This window comes from Psittacula echo (assembly GCF_963264785.1).
Source record: "Psittacula echo genome assembly, chromosome: Z".
In the NCBI taxonomy this organism is placed as follows: domain Eukaryota; kingdom Metazoa; phylum Chordata; class Aves; order Psittaciformes; family Psittacidae; genus Psittacula; species Psittacula echo.
The window spans coordinates 96348343-96363208 of record NC_137742.1 but is presented as its reverse complement, the minus strand read 5'-3'; positions in this window follow the sequence as shown (position 1 = coordinate 96363208).

Genomic DNA, 14866 nt, shown 5'->3' with positions numbered 1-14866 from the left:
GAAATAATTAATAGCAAAGAGGATAGAAAAGAACAAGAGACTGAGTAACTTCAAGCCCGCTTAGGAAGAGGACCATACACACCTTGAAAGATCAACATCATGAGCAAAAATCCTGAGATGGCCTTCATGCAGCTTTCCATCTGGGTGTTCAAAGATGACTGTTAAAAATTACAGAATCACAGAATCATAGAATTGTTAGGGTTGGAAAGGACCTTAAGATCATCTAGTTCCAACCTCCCTGCCATGGGCAGAGACACCTCTCACTAAACCATATTACCCAAGGCTCTGTCCAACCTGGCCTGGAACACCACCAGGGATGGAGCATTCACAACTTCCCTGGGCAACCCATTCCAGTGCCTCACCACCCTTACAGTAAAGAATTTCTTCCTTATATACAATCTAAACTTCCCCTGTCCCCTGTTTCAGTTTTCACCTGTTACCCTTTGTCCTATCACTACAGTCCCCAATGAATAGTCCATCCCCAGCATCCCTATTGCCCCCCTTCAGATACTGGAAGGCTGCTATGAGGTCTCCATGCAGCCTTCTCTTCTCCAGGCTGAACAGCCCCAACTTTTTCAGCCTGTCTCCATACGGGAGGTGCTCCAGTCCCCTGATCATCCTCGTGGCCCTCCTCTGGACTTGTTCCAACAGTTCCATGTCCTTTTTATGTTGAGGACACCAGAACTGCGCACAATGCTCCAAGTGAGGTCTCAGGAGAGCAGAGGAGAGGGGCAGGATCACCTCCTTTGACCTGCTGGTCAGGCTCCCTTTGATGCAGCCCAGGATACGGTTGCTTTCTGGGCTGCGAGTGCACACTGCCAGCTCATGTTCATTTTCTCATTGACCAGCACCCCCAAGTCCTTTTCTGCAGGGCTGCTCTGAATCTCTTCTCTGCCCAGCCTGTGAGTGTGCCTAGGATTGCTCGGACCCAGGTGCAGGACCTTGCGTATCACCTTCATAGTGCACATTTTGGTAATGAACAACTGCAGTTAGGCACTCAGTGGGCCTTTTTATGTCTTCCTTTTCTGGAGGTTGTTCTCCCAGGTTACCATCAGTGTCTCACCCGTACATTTTTTGAAGTCATTTAAGACCTGTCTCAATTAGCCTCATGCTGCCTCCCACCTGTGTTAAATGTTCCTGTTCCTGTCACCTTCTTGCAGGGGAAGACTATTGGGGTGCAGTTTTAATTACTGTATTGTAAAGGACATTATCCTTGACCCAACGAAAAACAGTACATCATTGTCTTACAATTATAGGCCATTTTAAAGAGGATCATTGTAAGCCTGCAATTCACAGGTAAAATCCCACGCTGACATCCAGGGGTATGCAGCAGCCATTGGAGGAACTGTGAACTAAATGAATGAGTTCTATTGAAACTGGTACTAGAAGAAAAGACTCAGGCACTCTTAACCAGCACAAGATTGTTCATTATAAAAAAAAGTATCTCCACATTTTAAACTAATGATAACTTTTAAGCATGGTGTAATTATAGCACCAGTGGGAGCCCATATGTCACTGAACTTTCAAATGTAAAGGTTGTGCCTACAAAATGGAGCCATATATTCCCATTAATTGAAGCAGTTGATTTCTAGTTACACAATATTAGTTTTAATGGTGCGCTATTAGAAAGTCTATGAATTTCTTTTTGCTATTGATTTGTAATGTTAAGGTGGCACACTTTAAACTGATAAAATTTGGTAAGAGGGTGACTTTCATGCCAGTGAAATTGTATTTATAAGTGACTCTTACAGTTGTCGTCTGTAAGTTAGCATTAGAATAACCTTGGAGGAATGGTAGTTTTGTGCTGTCAGCACAGCCTTTGCAGCTAGAGCATAAAGGATTAGCAAGAGAAATTTTGATGAGGGTATTTACTACTAATGACTGCCTTCAAAATTGCCTTTTATCTACAGCTTTTCAAAGCATTTTCCATTCATTAAGCCTTATAAAACCTTTGCAAAATTGGTAGAATATATAGAAATGCAGATATTTTTGTGCCAAAACATACAGTAATACTTTGACAGAAAAGGGCAGCAGTATGCACTAAGCATTTAAAATAGGAATTGCACAATTTTACAGTGATGTTATTACTTCATTAATTAGAGTTTGACCAGAACAGGGGAACAGTCCTTAAGAAAAATGGCATGGAATAAATCGTACTCAGGGTTTCTGTTTTGTGTTGTAGCAGTAAGACAGATACATGCTATGCAGCGATTAAAAAAAAAAAAAAAAAACACAAAAAAGAAAAAAAGCTAAGAGTATGAATGACACCTGTTCTTTTACTGTAATGAAATCTGCTTCCCAAACTGCCAACTCCAAGAGATCAAAAGCAGTGAGTCAGGCTTACTCAAAACCCTGAGATTTAAAAAACCCTGAGATCTAAAAAGTAGTAAGTGTAAGGTGTTGTTTTGGTTTTTTTTTCCTGAGGTCTTCCGAGCCTTTAGAGTCAGATTTCCATTCCTCTGCAGTCTCAAGGAAAGTAACATGGAGGGGGGGTGCACTTGAAGAATATATATCCACAGAGAAAATAGAGATACATAGAAATTGAAATACAATTGTATAGAAATAATAGAGATATACAGAGATATCCATAGAAATGTTCAGTCTGGTGGTGTATCAGAGATGTCCAGGGTCAGAAGTCATGCTTCCGAGTGCGAGAGCCAGGGAGACCAGGTTTAGGCTGGTAGTGCTATTACTGGGTTACGGTGGGTGAGGATATGAATTCAGTCTGGCTGCATTAGCAGTACTCCAGTGTGCAGACAAACCCATTTCTTAAGAGAAATTAGTAAAAAGCAACACATGCACCAGAAGTGAAGACAGAGGCTACACAGTGGCCCAGTAACTCAGCAGCCAGCTCTGATTGCATCAGTATGACAGCTTGTGTCTCCAACCCCCTACACAGCCTTTAATTTGGGCAGCTCTAGTGTGGCTGAGGTTTTCATTAATGATCTGAATGATGAGACAGAGTACAGCCTCAGCAAGTTAGCAGATGACATAAAACTGGGAGGAGCAGCTGATACACCAAATTGGTAAGCTGCTCATCTGGGTTAGAGAAACAGTGATTTGAAGACTATTATAGCGCAGTCATGATAAGAAAAGATGTGAGGTTTTCTGGTAAGCTTTCCTTTTCCTTTTCCTTTTCCTTTTCCTTTTCCTTTTCCTTTTCCTTTTCCTTTCCCTTTCCCTTTCCCTTTCCCTTTTCCTTTCCCTTTCCGTTTTCCTTTCCCTTTCCCTTTTCCTTTCCCTTTCTCTTTTCCTTTTCCTTTTCCTTTCCCTTTCTCTTTTCCTTCTCCTTTTCCTTTTCCTTCCTTTTCCCTTCCTTTCTCCTTCCTTTCCTCCTTCTCTTCCTGCCACCTCAAAATTCAGCAGTTGCTATAGGAGCACTGTTTAAGGGCTATGAATACAATTAGTTCTATAAAAACACAATTTAATAGCATATAACTGAAAGCTGCCAAAATATACAGCAGTCTGTTGGAAGTTACACGCATGTGTGTCAGTGTGATTCAGCGAATGATATGTGCACTAAAAAAAACCAAAAGAGTAAAAACATATTTTCACTTGGGAATGACTTGCGGAACAAGCTTCACAGTATCTCTGATTATTTTTAAAAGGAAAGGCATAAAAGGTTACACACAGGATGACTTGCAGGATCAACTGCACTATTCAAAGGGCTGCAGGATTTTTTTACATCTTTAAATGATAGTGCCTTCCTGCAGTGATCAGAAGACTTGGTAAGAATGAAGGGTCATCATCACAGTGGGTAAAACATTGCATCCAATTTGGGTGGCTTCCAGGAAATTTTGTTATTTAGCCAGTTTTATTATTGCTTTATCATTTCAGCTCATTAAACCAGCCAGAATTTAACTTCATTTAAAATATATATATTTTTCTGCCAGTTAAATGTTGCAGAACAAGGTTGGATGAGCATCAGAGCTAGTACACTGAGAATGTGTGAGAGGCAGCAGAAGGGTGCAAGAAGGCTCTTTACAGCTCCCATCATAACTTTTGTAACAGTTTGTAGAGGAAACTTATGGAAGTTTGCTCTTTCATTTTTGGTGGATGTGAAAATCCCTACTGTCGTGGTTTAAGCCCAGGCTGTAAATCAGAACCACGCAGTCCACTTCCCCCCCCACCTTTCTTCCCTCTGCTTCTGGAGCGACGGGGAGGAGAATCAAAAGAATGCAACTCCCACGGGCTGAGATAAGAACAGTTTAATAACTAAGGTATAACACAAATCACTACTGCTACCACTAATAGTAATAATGATAAAGGAAATAACAAGCAAGAGAATACAACCGCTCACCAACCGGTACCTCACCCCCACCCTGTCATGATCCAGCCCTTCCGGGCACTCTCAGTTCTACATCCTGGGCATGACGTGCTGTGGTATGGAATACCTCTTTGGCTAGTTTGGGTCAGGTGTCCTGTCCCCGCTTCCTCCCGGCTTCCCCTCCTCCCTGGCAGAGCATGAGACTCACAAAGTCCTTGGTCAGTCTAAACATCAGTGTTATCAGCTCTTCCCAGGCCAAAAGTCAAAAACACAGTGCTGCAACAGCTACTAAGAAGGAGAAAAACTGACTGCTACTGCCGAACCCAGGACACCTACCTACCTACTGTAGAGGCTGAAGCTTGTCAATAATGGTTATAATAAGGGTATTATAAAAAAATCAATGAAGTCTTTTCTAGGCAACTTGACTTGAAAGTGCTTATGAAGTAGTCAAGTTTTTGTTTCTTAGGGCTGTAAAGCTGTAAAACTGTTAATGAATCATTTGCTAAGTGAGAAGAAGCAATTTTGTTCCTGTGTAGAGTGCAACAAGCTCTCTACCCAGTTTGTAGTGGTCATGCCGGTTAATATATTCTGATTCTGCAGTGTTAATCTATTCTTTAATAGCCTGGCTATGGCCATTGGAATTCACTGTAGGATTTTTTCCCACCCAGTTTGATTCACAGCATTTTTAATTATTTAGATAGAAAACAAACAAACAAGCAAACAAAAAATTGCTTGGTCCCACAAGAAGATGGAAACTTTCAAATAGATTTATGGAGCACAGATCCTTTTACAAGGAGGATCTCAGGAAATGCTTTGAAAAAAGGAACATTTCAGATTTAGGTTTCTTTTGAAGCCCGCACTCGGCAGCAACAGAGCTTTAAAGTCTTTAAAATGCTTCTTTTATATTCAATTGGCACACAGCTCAGTTTAAACACTCAGCTACTTTTTAATCAGATATATGAAAAAGCATAGAATAAGAGTGTGGATTTCTTCTGTAAGGCTTGTTGGCTATCACAGTACCATTGAAAAAAAGCAGTTACATTTCTGTAATTAGTGTGACTGTCACAACTGCATGGCCACAAACCATTAGGTTCTTCGTCTGATCGATAGATGATTAATTTCCAGAGAACATATGTTAAGAGAATAACGTATTTCCCTAAATCTTCTGCTCAAAATGTTCTCACAAAGCAATGTCAATGCTTTGTATTTTTTGATAGAAAAATGAAAAGTAAAGATGAAAAAATAAAAGAATAAATTTAAAAAATTATTCCAACAAAACCAGTTCCAGTCACTAGAAGGGAAACAAATACTCCTATAATTTCTGGAAAGTTCCACAAAGTAGTTATGAAGAAAAAATGATTGCAACTATATTGCTTATTGCAGCTATAAGCATGAAAAGTATTGCTACTGTTTCCTGACTTCTGGAACTGAGTAATGCAAGTTCATAAAGTGACCATAACTTCTTAAGAAAACTTATTTAAACTCCTTTAAAATAAACAGGAATGTCATTATGGTGACCCCTCCCATATTCTAATTGTCCTTCTTGGCAGCTCAATGCTCAAGCTTGTCCATTAGGCACTGAGCCTGGGGAGGACAAGGAGAGGACTGGAAAATTTTCTGCCTAGATTCTTTAAAGAATTTTGCTGCCGAGTACTAACCGGTCTTCACTGACCAGTAACTGAGATTTATTTCCTCTCCTTCCCCCAACAAGTTCATACACTTTCTGCATTTGAAAGGGTTTTCCTAAGGAGAGCTAAGTGTATATCAGTGATGACATGGTTACCCTCCTGCCAGCTTCCACATCCCAGCTCCAAATCTCAGCAGTGCTGAAATTTCATAACAAAACCAGTCATCAGGATCCTTTTAACCTTAGCTCTAAAATTTTCACTGAAGCTTTTCACCTATTCTGTTCCTCAAAAACAAGTTAATTTTTTTTTAACTAATCCAGAAAAAAAAAAAATTAGTCTAAATATGAATCTCTGTGTGTGCATGTCCATCCAAGGTAACTCTTGTTAATGTGAAGTTACAATGCAGTCTATATTATTGTCTAAGGACACTTTGATAAGATTTTCAAGGTTATCTTATATCAGTGCTAATGGCGAAAATTAGTGAACCACTACATCTGCTTTTAAAATTCCCTATTTTTGGGTAAGCTTTCAACGTATGGACTTAAATATCAGTATCAAAGTAATCTATTTCACCTGTCTCATTACAGAAGGATATGTAACAGCTAGAAAAATATAAAGGTTATATAAAATTGTATCCACTATTTATGTATTATTGTATCCAACACATATGTCCATTCCATATGGGATGTTCTCACTGTACAGAACATGGTTGGTTCCAAGTACAACTCAACAGAAGCATTCAACCTTTGATTTTAAAACTGTTATCATCTCGACTTCAACAACCCACGTTGAAAGGAAATTCCAGATTGTGGGGGGGAAATGGCTGCCAATCTGAATAAGGAGGAACATCGTCAGATGGCAGGGAAGTATTTGTACTAGTTGTATTAACAGAAGCAATGACCTTTACACACTCCAAAACAAGCCATATGGGCCTTGGATCACAGCAATCGTTTGTCAAGCAAAACTCCTGAATCATTTCAAGCAGTGTTCAAACACAGTTGTAAGAAGCCTGAACACAAAACACCCTTCTTAAACACATCTCTGAAAGAGGGGAGATGCACCAGATTTTGAGGTAACTGTTATTTAAACTTTCAAATCCTACAGCAATTTTTTGTTTTTTTTTTTTTCTTCATACATTTTGGCCCACCATTGTCGGGGATGGAAAACAGATGGGCTGCAGTTTAGCACTGCAGCAAGAATCCAAATTCAATTCTCTGGCTTGTTCTTAGGAGAGCTAATGAAAGTTGAATAATATGCACTGGCAGCCCCTAAAATCCTCTGTGTTTTTCTTTCTCTTTTCTTTGGCAGGGTGAGACTGTTCTGCATGAAATTTGCATATGGCCCCCTTTCTCCCTAGCATAAATCTAGTGATTCCTCTGACCTTATTTCTGATTAATATGGTGCCTAAACTTTACAAACTTTGCCCTCATAGACAATATCTATTCTCCTTATAGTTTCTGGAAGTGAAACACAAGCAACACAAAGGACCTGCATAAGTGAGCAATGATTTAGCATTTATTCACTTATTCATTCATTTATTCGTTCATTTAGTATTTATTCATTAAACTGGTGAGAGTGACACTATTCTTGCATGAAAACACTGATCTTTAACTAAAAAAAATAGACACACTGTAAATTTTCTTAGCAGAGAGTAATCCACTGAGTTCTGGATGCTTATGGCAAGCAATATTAATGGAGTACTCAGGTGGCAAGCAGAACACATTTTAACAGCAATCTAAAAGAGATCAAGAAAGAAAATACCATCTTTCAGGGAAAACAACTGAAAACAGAGACCAAATTGAGCATGCAACCTTTCCTGTGAGTAGCATAAATAAAGTAAAAAAAGTGTGCTGAACTTTACTTGGGGAACCTGAAAAAAAAAGTTGTCAGGCATCAGGTCTAATAAAGCAACACAACAATAAAGTTGTCTGAGTTTAAATAATGATGGGATTCAAAATGACAGACAGTGACCAAGTCTGACATTTCTGAGAGATGGAAACTCTTCACAAATAAATAACTCTTAATTGTGCCCATTAAGCTCAACAGTCTTTCACCTGCTGGACACCCCACTTTACTGCCATTCAGCTGTGAACAAGGAAGCTTTTGTGAGCAAAGCACTTAAAGGATATTTCATGTTTTACAGTGGTCTAATATGACTCCCTCACTGCTATGACGGCAAAAATGTACTAAACCAACTGGGGACTCCTGGAGCACAACATGATTGGAAAGGAACCCAGCAAAGAACAGATGAAAGTTTCCTAGGGTATGTCACTATTCTTAAAGATCAATAGGGTTATGAGAGAAAGGGATTTTTAAGAGCTCTAAGGTTACATTTCAAGTCAGTGTTGGTCTAGATTCTTTGAGATGTCTCACCCTCAACAGATCTGCAGGGCCTCCATCTGCCATGGCCTCAGAACAGCCTTCTTCTAGCAGAGGAGCAAACTTTTTCCCCACATTGATTTGTCTCCCTGACTGTGCTTTGATGTCAAGTCTTCATCATGGCAATACAAACAAAGCAGCAGCTGGAGAATGGGGCCTGATGCAAGCGTTGAGAACTAAGTCCATTTTGCACCTCTGTATGTGCTCGTATTATCTTGCTTGTCTTGTAGAATTTGATTTCTAGTCCTGCATGACATTGTACCAATCAGCCACATAATAGTTTGCCTCAATCTTCTCCCACTCTTCCGTGAAGCAGCTTTCAAGACAAATAGTAAAGTAAGTACAGGGAGGCTAAGATTGTTTAAGCTGATCTCCTCCTTCCCTTGATGCTTTTGCTTCAGCGCTTTCTTTGTTACCTAGTTTTCATATGCAGGCAGCCTACCTAGAAATGCTTCTCTTCATTAGTTTCCTGACTCCACAAGCTGGGAAGTGTTTTTCCATCTTGAGGATGGTGATTTGGTCACAGCACATCATTCTTGTGGCAGATGCAGATCTGCAGTTCATACACCTACACTGTTCCCAAGAGAGCCCATGTCCCCTCTGCCAGGCAGGGCATCCTGAATCTCTTGCCCATCTGTGACTATTCCAGCTTGTGACTCCCAGAAATGTGTCATAAATTTTGCCCTTAAACTCTGCAGCCAACACATATTGGCAACAAAGAATGATAACACCCAAGGCTTGTGAGGGAGGTCACAAGAAAGGACACAGTCTATGTTCTTGGAGACAGGTTATTACAGTAGCCTCCATAGTGCCAAATAAATAGAACAGCTGACTGTTACTGAAATTTGACTCACCTCTTGCACGTGTGATGGGAAGGAGCCATTTCTGCAATGAATCGCTGGCATGAGGCTTCATGCAGTGCACTGGAAGAGTTAGTTTACGTTCTGAATTTTATAGGTGCAGTGGGAGTCTAATGTTCTTTTATTAGCACAACTCCACACTGACCTCCATGGTAAAAAAAGCAGGGATTATCTCATAATCCACCAAGGGCAAATAAACATTCAGAAATTCTAGTCTTTATTTTTTCCCAACTCTCATTAAAACTGTAGTCTCTGCTATTATCATGCAGACATTTTGCACCAGTTTTATTTATTACAGTCAGGTACAGAGGCCCTTTTTATTTGAAGCAGAGTTAATAACACAGCTTTTGTTGCTAAAGTTTCTGATTATGCACTGTGGCTGAGAGCAGTTTATCAGCAACAGTCTCCTTGGAATAGACAGGGATATGCACAGCTTTTAATTCTTTAAAGAGTTTGGTGATAAATAGCTTGTTTACACTGTGATCTCATTTGAAAAGCAGCCAGCAGATTTCTGCATGTGCTTGTCCATTTCTTCCACTACCAAGCCACTGGTGTAGCATCAGAAATGTGAAGCTGATAATGCAAAAGCCATGCCATGTATTTACAAATCTATCCAGTTAGTATTAGGTGGCTTTACAGTACGCCTTAGGGCACATACGAAAGGCCTCCTATCTGTGTTCTAGGTACTGGTGTGATTGTGTGTTCAGTCGAATGGCTTCTGGCCTTGAATCTCTACACTTGGAGAAGTTTAGTTTTTTAATTATGATGGGAAAGGGAAGGAGGGGGCAGCAAGAAAGAAAAACTTTTGATTTACATGTCGCAGTGGGTCAATAGTGGGTGCTGACCTCACTGTTGATTTACAATATTTCTCAATACAAAGAATACATGCAGTTTTCTTCTTGCTTTTTCAAAACATTTTAAGGCAATACTGTGGCTTTATTTATTTTCCTCTTCTATTTTTTTCTCCCATTTATTGCAGTTGCATATTGTTACTTACATGAATGAAATGTACAATCAGTTCTCTTTGGGTGGTCAGGACAAAATAATATTCCATTTCAGCAGTTCTTAGTGAGATGTTTAGGTGTTATTGGAGGAATTTTTCTCTATGAAAGGAATTTTTACATGACACTGGGCACTTCAGAGTAGTCTGCAGTGCAGCAGCAGTATGCGTAGGCACATAAAGTGTTCATATTCTTTCATTTAACAATGTTTCAACACAGGGCAAGATATCAGCTTCCAGGAGTGTCAGAGCATTTAGATTATAGTAGTATTACCCCATTATACTTACTTACTACGAGTGCTATCATTTATTCACAGTAAATAGTAAGTTCTAAATAGTAAGTGTACACAGGATCTAGGGCTTTAGAAAATAATACAATTACTGGTACTGAATGATCTTGAGAGATTGTGTTTGGTGGAAAGCATTTACTAAAGCATGGTGTAAAGCCACAGAAATAGGCAGTGCTCAGTGGTCAGGAACCTTCCCCTTTTATTTTTTTTTTTCCTCCAGATAAAATTCTGGAAGAAATCAAATGTCTGAGATTAAATATGATTCATTAGCAATCGAAAGTGCAGAACCTAGGGCAGTCAGTCATTCTGTCTTTGACCTCTTCTGAGACTTTTAGCTAGAGTGATAGATAGTTGGGTTTTGAAGTGTAGATTTCCGCTAAATCTATGTCAAATTCCTAGTAATTTCCAAGAGCTTCTGTCAGGCCCCCACAAGTAGCTACTCTTTCAGTCACTATTGCACTATACTAGAGCTACATAAATTAACATGTATTGCAGAGAGAAGCCTGCTCTCTGAGGTTTTATAGTTTAGTGAATTCAGCTTTCTATTTTAGAAAGCAAAGAATGTAAACAAGTTTTGCTTATATGTCTGGGTAACATACAACAGCTCCATAATCAATAATAGAAAATGTTACTGAAAGGCCCAATAGACCTCAAAGAGATAACGTGAATTGGCCATTAACAGTAAGTCATTATAGAACTTATTAAGCGAAGCCTTGGGGCTGTCATAGAGCCTAAAGGTTGACATAAATTTTTCATACACATTGAACTTTGCTAAATGTGCTTGCATTTGATTAATGATGACTTTCTTCAGTGTGCTAATAAGAAGGAAAATGTGAGCTCAGGCTGCAGCAGGGAGAATCGTCTCCTGGATGGAAAGACATCTTTGGAAGCAGGGAACAATAGGGCTTTCTAAAGACACCCTGCCAACTATGAGGGAGTTTATTACTCCCTGAAAAATTGCTCCTTACCACCCAGAGATAGGGCACTGAGCACAGCATGCAAACGTGGAAAGCCAGTTTTGTAGCTGTGGAAGTTAAAGCACCATAGCTCCAAAACAAACCAAAAAATATCCACCCCTGTCCTCATTAAGACCTCTATTTATCACAAAGAACAATACAGAAGTGCTTCATATTTATAAAGCAGATCTGTGAGAGGAGAGGTATATCTGCAAGGCCTGCTGGTGATAGAGCTAGAGGAAATTTGCCTTGGCAGCAAAAGTAGTGAGTCATGGACTCATGGAATGATTTAGGTTGGAAAAGAAGACAACAACAACAAAATAAAACCTTCATTTGCAGAAATGCCTGGAGAACAGCATATGGATTTGGTCAATTAAAACAAACATGTTTTTCACATGTTTGAAAAAAAAAATAAATAAAAGAAATTCTTGACATCAATCCAGAGCAGACACAAAGCCTGAGTCTCTTTCACTAACCATAAAAATGCTAGACATTTCTTAAAATTAGGGAATTGCCTGAAAAAAACTACAGACTAAGGTTGTGGTTTTTTTTTTTTTTCTCTTTCTAGTTTTTGAACCTACTAAAATTAAAAATATTAAGCTTTTATTTTGATTTGTTTTAAAAAAGCACCCCTGTAATAAAAGGCTAATATATTGTCCTAGACATAAGAATTTAAGACAAACCAAAAGTCTTCTCCCAGATTTAGGTATTGGTCCTGATTTTACAAACTACTAAAAATCTACAAATCAGAGTTGAACTTCTACTATATTCTAGAATAGTCCTGTGTTATATACTTCAGTAAAATTAAAATATACTCCTCCTCATGCTGTATACTTGCCTCAAAGCAACAGAAGGTAGGTAGGAGATCAGCCGCTCTTGGTAAAAATTGTTCTTCTTGTGACTTGCGTAGTCATAGCCAGCCCAGCTCAGTTAGTGAAGGATTTGGAACAGCCTTCCTTATCAAATGCTGAAATTAGTGACATTAAATAATGGAAAATTTGTTCACTAGCATGCCTGGCTCAAACTGGTTGATCCCTAGTCTCAGCCCAAGCCCAAATTAGTGAAAACAATAGCAAAGCTCCAGAGACCTGCATCTAATTGACAAGCTCACTCATTCCCTTTCAGAAGCCATTCCTTTTTCTTCTCTCTCTCCCTTTTACTATCATTTTTATTATTATTACTATTTTAATACAGAATGTGATTCTGGTGCTGATTGTTCAGTTTTGGTTTACAGTAGCTCAGTATTTTGATCAGTCAAATTGGAAACATGCATAGGGGCTACCTAGCTTTTTGTTTTCTGAGTCTTTCAATAAAAATACATAATTCTGACAATTCCTCTGGATGGGAAAGACAGAAATGAATTCCAGGGTTTTGCATCCCAGAAAACTAAGGCTGCCTCTTTGTGAGCCTGATTTAAACTTCCTTTCTTCACATTTTCTGTAAGTTTATCAGCACCAACATGGTAAAATTCAACATCTTATTTTGTCAGTCAGCCAACATTATGTGGCCAAGAAAACATGCAAATTATTTAAAAGCTTTTCTCATCTGTGGTTGTATCAGTTTCTGAGGCATGATCTTACACAAGATCACATGAATGCTGGTGGTAAGATGGCAAGCTTGCACCCCTTGACACGGTATCAAAACTTGCTTGACATAATGGCAAGAACATGACAAAGGCAACCTGAAAAATCCCAAACAAACCCTTCCTTTCCATATCAGTGTAAGTTTTGAGAGTTGCCTTAGCAACCAGCATTGAACTTGCATACCTAATCGTTTCTTACACTTGATGAGAGAAAGTGTACAAATGCACTTTGGATGTATGTGAGATGAGGGGCAAGTCAGCCTTGCCCAGATGCAAGATTCCTGGCGATAAGCAGCTAGACAAGGAACTGTGTATTTTTGCCAACAGGAGCACATGCATAAACTTAGCTCACAAAAGAAATATCACTCCTGGTAACATCACACTGTCTGTTACTAAGGGTATTTGGAGGGGGGGTTGTTGAGCCCTGCAGCACCCGCCATCCCCCTCCCAATGAAATCTCAGGCAGGACTTAAGGGAATAAACATCACCTGCACTTGTTATTGTCCCTTACGTTACCTGGCTCAGTCATGGTGATATTCCTTTTAATTAGGGTTTGTCTTCAAACCCACTGAAGTTGTAATTAAACTTTCAGTTGCTTTTTCTGTATATGAGGCTCAGTTCTTCCCTGAGCTCAGTAGGAAAGAGAAAGACACTATGCTAAAGTAACTCACGCAAGTAAATCCCTTCCCAGGTTGCTCTGATCCTTGGGAGCAGTGCGACAAATTACAACTCCAGCTCACAGGCTTCTCTAATTTGTGTCAGGGACTAACCCAGTACTGCTGCACTGGGCTGGTTTTTACACTTTCAGATTATAAACCTGAGACTCCAGCGACCACTGCTGTGAAGTTTAACACAAATAAATATCCTGTTGTTTTGCCAAAACACGCTGTTCATTTGGGGTGCTGCAGATGATACATAATTAGTATAATTCCCAGCATTTCAGAGGTAGTGTTGGCTGAGATTAGCGAGACCAACTTAATAAAGCACTATGATAATGCATATTCACTGGGAGGGGGGAAAATAATCAAATGAAAAGACAAAATCAGCAGGGAAAGAAAATTTATTTCCAAGCATCTATGAGAGTGCTACAAACAATAGAGACTAAAACTCAAGGCATTTAAAACTATTAAAAAATGCAGTTGACAATGTCTTTCATAAAAATTAAACATAAAAATGTAGAAAATGCAGTTATTAATTCTAAAACTTGCTCAAAAGTGAAATAAACCCAGACAGCATCAATGACGATGGAGTCCTACAAATTACGTTGGTTTTTGTTTTTTTTTTTGCTTTATTTCAATTTGTTAATTCGTAAATTGATACTAATTTCATTTTTTAAGGTTTATTTAAATTTATAATGGAGAAATGTGCAAATCTAGCAAAATATTCTTTGGATTATAAACAGAGAAAAATCAACAACCAAAGAAATTTGAATCAAGTTAATAATAAACTATAGAACTATATAGAATGCATACAGCTATAGTAAAGTGAAATATTACAATAAACATTGTAGAGCAAATCTTCTGATTTAGCAAACCCTGCCTTATAAAACATAGGAATATAATGGGACAAGTGAATATGTTATGAATATAGAGCTGAAACAACATTCATAATTTTAACAAGTTAAATTTTCATCTAACTACATATACGGAGGTCTTCAGAAGAGCAATACACCAACAAATCAGGTTTCCTCTGAGATCGAGCAGTTTGGTATCTGACTGCAAATGAAGGAGAGGGTCTGTAAAATGAATGATAGAAAAATGTATATCATTTCCATTTATTGTCTCTTCCCATATTGCAGCTGCTGATCTCTAACTGTATAGCAAACTCCATTAAGTTTAGCAAAAATACAGCTGTACACAGATGCTGAAATGTTGGTGCACAGAACATATCCCCTGCTCATTCTG